Below are 5,732 nucleotides of genomic sequence, written 5' to 3' on the forward strand. Positions count from 1 at the left end.
CTGAAGAAGGGTCTAGGCCCGAAACGTCAGCATTCCTGCTCCTCTGATGCTGCTTGGCCTGCTGTGTTCATCCAGCTCTACACCTTGTTATCTATGTTTTGCTTCTGCCGTGTTTGTGAAGTAACAGCTTTCAGGTGATCCATGTGTTTGCTCAGGACTGTATAACCTACCCGAACTTTGTAAGTCATGGGACCTGATCTCGCATCAACCACACCTCATACCCACACAAGGCCATTTCCATGGTTTCAGCACCAAACTTCATCCCCTGAATTAAATTGTCTCTCTCACTTAGGAGAAACATGTGGCCAACATTGTCATTCCTGCTGCTGTTTCACCCTCCCCCGCAGGCCGGGAATATCAGGCTTAACCTGGTGCAGAGTCTTCTCCCCATTACTAACTCTGCTGGAGCTATCCCTGTTCTTGTGTGCAGGGTGGTCCTTTCATCAAACAGGAACCGGGACAGTTTGGCATCAAGTGACACTGTAGGCTGCTTCTTTAAGCCTGCCTTCAACTTTTGGACCACTCTTCCCACTATACCATTGGACGATGGATGGCACTGAGCTGTCCCTTATGTGCAGAATGCCATTCGACTTAGGAAATATTCAAATTCCCTGTTGACAAACAATGTCCCATTGTCCGTGACCAATACTTCCAGGAGTCCATGTATTGCTAACAATGCTCGCAGCTTCTCAATCTTCATTCCTGAGTTTGCTGAATGAACTTTATGCATGTCTAAACACTTTGAATGGGTGTCCACAATGATCTGGGGCATTGAGCCCATAATCGACATGCAACTAAGTGCAGGGGTTACCCAGCCATTCCCATGAATGTGGGGGTGCTATTACGGACAATTCTTGTCCTTGTTGGCACTCTGGGCACTGCCCCACCAACACAGCTACGTTGGCATCCAGACATACCATCTTGCTGGCATCTTCATCTTGGAAACCCCTGGATGACCATCGTGGAGTTCAGTCAGTATCTGGCAGTGACCATTACTTGGGACAATCAGCCTTGCTCTTCATAGTAATATGCCATCCTCTATGGTGATCTGGTCTTGCCGGATCCAGAAAGGCTTCAATCCTTGCTGCAATGGCCCTTTTGTTTACCCCATTACCAGCTAGAACAGGATCTTTTTGTGTCCATAGTTGGATATCGTCAGCAGTGACTTGAAGGGTGTCCAGGAAGTTTAAAACCAAAATGGACTCTTCCAGGGAGGCACCACTGGTGGAGTATCTGCCAGTGGGAAGCAGCTCAAGGCATCCAAATTAGCCATCTGGCTTCCTGGACCATGTTCTAACTTGAACTTGTATGGGCTGAGAATAAGGGCTCAGTTCTACCAGAAGCTATGGGCGGCACTGCCCTGTCTTCCTTCAGTAGCCCTACCAAGAGTTTGTGATCTGTTACCATGACAAACTCCCAGCCATAAAGATTCTGGTGGAATTTCCTCACACCAAAGATGACCACCAGACCTTCCTTCTTTATCTGGGCATATTTGTATCTGGCACTAAAGTCTGGAAAGCATACACTTTTGGTCATTCCTCTCCATGAGCCACTAGTGAGGCAACACCATCCCGATACCATACAGGGAAGCATCGCATGTCAGCACTACCTCTCGCCTTGGATTGTAGTGGGCCAATACCTTAAATGATGATAGCTACTTTTTCACTTGCCTAAAGGGGAATGCACCTCAACATCTCAGAATTGCTTTCTGGTCAACATGCAAAGTGGCTTTTGCAACTCTGATAGTCCCAAGCTCTTCCTGAAATACCCCTGGGTATTTCACTTGGACTTCACTGAGGCAGCCATTTTCTAATCAAAAAAATGTTGATCCATTCTAGGTGAATCTTTTTCAAGCAATTCTGCCCCAGTAGGCTGGGCCCAGGCCTTTTACTACCATCAGTGGTAACTGCACCGACTGCTTCTCATATGAGACCGGAACCAAAGTCGTACCTTTAATCTGCAATGGTTCTGTAGTGTATGTTCTCAGTCTGGCTGAGGTCTTGCACAAACTTAAGGCTTGGAGTCCCGAGTGAATCCGGTGAAATACAAATTCTGCAATCATAGATACAGCTGCACTGGTATTGATGTCCATGGGAACTGAGTGTCCAATTAACCAAACATTAATTTTAATCGATTCCGATTTGGACGTCGCTGAGCAGTTCCATTGTTTCAACCCACATGTAGGGGGACTTTCCAGGGTGTACAGTCTGCTGGGTACCGGCTTTCAAGTTTTCTTACTCAAGTCAGGCCTTGTAGGACTCCGTTGCAGTCTGAATTCCGCATATCGGCAGCAACGACAATGGTTTGCAGGCCCAGATCCTGAAGAACATTTTTGCTACTTGGCCAAGGCTCAGCTTTGTTGAGGGGCTCTGCTGTGGGCTGACCTAGGCTCCCTGTGATCAGGATATGCCCTGTGTGAGGCTCTGCAATTAGCTATGCTCAGTTGAGCAGGTGAGGGAATTTATTTCCATTGAGGTGCCATGTTTCTCCCATGCTCCACTTGCCGCATTTCCTAATGACAAAGCCAGTTGTAGGGCCTGTTTGAAATCCAGATGGGGTTCAGCTAAACAGCACTTCTGCATGGTTACGTTATTAATCCCACGTGCCAAATGATCTCTCAGCATCTCATTCAGGGGTAACCCAGAATCACATTGCCTCGGCCAGTTGTCTCAACCTTGTCAAAAATCCTGATACAGATTCCCCTTGTTCTCTAAATAGCCAAATAAAACTGATAGCATCTCAGAATTAGAGGGGCTTTAGAGATCGTAATATTTCTCAATCAACTCTGTCACTCTTGGAAGGTTTCAATGTCTGCTGCCTCTGTAAAAGTTAACCCCCATTAATGGAAAATGCTGCAGGTCTGCAAGCAGTCAGAAGGATTATTCATTGGTTTTCATCTGCCCTAATGTCATGTGCCTGGATACATACTGGGCCCAGTCTTTGACAGCAGAATCGTATGAGTCAAGTTTCCTAAATGAAGGCATGATGCCAGAAATGCTTACCCCACCTCCAAGATGACTGTTGCAAGTGAATGTTCTTCAGGCATGTACTGTTTTCTCCCATCACCACTGAAATAACTGCACAGAAGCCAGTATTCTGTCACCAAGTCATCCTTTATTTACTTGTGTACAGTACACTGGTTGAAGCCTGCCAATTTGGAGTCTGCTGCCCTTGTCCTTCTAGATGGAAGTGGTTGGGGGTTTGGAAGGTGTTGTCTGAGGATCTTTGGTGAATTTCTGCAGTGCATCTTGTAGATAACACTGCTGCTATTGAGCGTTGGTGGTGGAGGGAATGGATGCTTGTGGATGTAGTGTCAATTAAGTGGACCGCAGAATTCCGAGCTTCTGACCTGCTCTTGTAGCCACTATGTTTACGTGGCGAGTCCAGTTGAGTTTCTGGTCAATGATAACACCTAGGATGTTGGTAGTGAGGGATTCAATGATGGTAACACCATTGAATGCGAAGGGGCGGTGCTGAGATTGTCTCTTATTGGTGATGGTCATAGCCTGGCATTTGTGTGGCACGAATGTTACTTGCCACTTGTCAACCCAAGCCTGGATATTGCACAGATCTTGTTGCATTTGAACATGGACTGCCTCAGCATCTGAGAAGTCACAAAGGTACTGAACATTGTGCAATCATCGGCAAACATCCCCACTTCTGACCTTATGATGTAGGGAAGGTCATTGATGAAGCAGCTGAAGATGGTTGGGCCGAGGACACTACTCTGAGGAACTCCTGCAGATTTGTCCTGGAGCTGAGATGATTGACCTCCAACAACCACAACCATCCTCCTACTTGACAGGTATGACTGCAACCACCGGAGATTTTGCCCCGATACCCATTGATTTCAGTTTTGCCAAGGCTCTTGATGCCACATCTGGTTGAATGCAGCCTTGATGTCAAGGGCTATCACTTTCATCTCACTGCTGGAATTTAGCTCTTTTGTCCGTGTTTGAATCAAGGCTGTAATGAGGTCAGGAGCTGAATAGCCCTGGCAGAACCCAAACTAGGCGACATTGAGCACGTTATTGCTGAGCAGGTGCTGCTTGATAGCACTGTTGATGACACCTTCCATCACTTTACTGATGATCGAGAGGAGACTGATGGGGTGGTAATTGGCCCGGTTGGATTTGTCCTGCTGTTTATGTACAGGACATACTTGAGTAATGTTCCACATTGTCAGGTAGATACCAGTGTTGTAACTGTACTGGAACAAGTTGACTCGGGGATCAGCAAGTTCTGGAGCACAAACCTTCAGTACTATTGCCGGAATGTTGTCAGAGCCCGTAGCCTTTGCAGTATCCAGTGTCTCCAACCTTTTCTTGGTATCACGTGCAGTGAACTGAATTGGCTGAAGACCAATATGTGTAATGCTGGGTACCACTGAAGAAGGCCAAGATGGATCGTCCACTCGGCACTTTTGGCTGAAGGTAGCTGTGAAGCTTCAGCCTTATCTTTTGCACTGATGTGCTGGGCTCTTCCATCATTGAGGATGGGGATATTTGTGAAGCCTCCTCCACCAGTGAGTTGTTTCATTGTACACCACTATTCACGAGTAGATGTGGCAGGACTGCGGAGCTTAGATCTGATCTGTTGGATCAGCTTTCTGTTTATCCCAGTCACTCAAATCCTAGCTAGATATGTAAGAATTAGGGCTATCCCATGGCAGTACAGCAAAAATGGCTGACGAAAGCCCAACAAGCTTTGCTGCGTATTTAACAGGAATTAGAGAGGGTGGGAAAGGCTTGTGTTCTCAATGTTTAAAACAATAGCTGTCTGTTTCCTCTCAGTAAGATTGGATGTGCAACATTCTTTACGAAGATAAGAACATTTGATGCCAATCAGTTATTTCTTGTAATTTTTTTCTAATCAATCAGTTATAATACTACAAGTAGGTTTTAATGAAGATTCTTCAAGATAATCATTGTTATACATTTTGAAGTGTTATAGAAAGATATATAATAGTTATATACAAATCACTATAACATTAAAAGGAAGGTTTAAGAACTAATTTTGAGTAATAGAGAGGGACCTCGCTATCTCTTATCAAAGACAGTGGCTAAGAGAGTTGGAATGGTGGGAAATCTCAAAGAAGACTCTGTTACAATCTTGTACAAAATAGCAGACACAGATGTCATAGTTGAAAGATAAAAGGTCACAAGTGACCATGGAGAGTTCAGTTTCCCACATACCAAAAGGGGCCTATTCAGATCACAGCAACAAGACTACTAATAGAGTGATGTACTGGAAACCCAATCATAGTTGAACAACCCAGCACTAATTAACAAATAGTATACAAGGGCAGGGAGTATGAGCCATCATGTTAATGTTATGAGAAAAACTATAAAAGACAATGTACTGGTATTTAAAATTACAGCATCATTGACTTTTCTTCCAATCTGAGTTGAAGGCTAAGGGGGTGATTGGACCCTCACATCAAGGCCAGACTTGGAGTAGTCTTTAGCCTCTCCCTGCATTGTATGGTAGAATGCATGAATAAATTACCACATGCCTCAAAGTCTGCTATCTCCTGAAAATTTATTACCTCCGTAAACTTGTTCCAACAGTAAGCAGCTCACTTTAGATAGAATGCATGGACACAACACTAATTGTCTTTGCAGGAAGCCTGTTCAACATTTAGTGGCCAATTTTTTTCCTGTTTTCTGATTGTATTTCTTTCTGTAGCAACGAAAATCTGCAAGTAGCTACATTATATTTTACACTTTAAA

This window comes from Rhincodon typus, chromosome 2 (genome assembly GCF_021869965.1).
Source record: "Rhincodon typus isolate 14 chromosome 2, sRhiTyp1.1, whole genome shotgun sequence".
Taxonomy (NCBI): Eukaryota; Metazoa; Chordata; class Chondrichthyes; order Orectolobiformes; family Rhincodontidae; genus Rhincodon; species Rhincodon typus.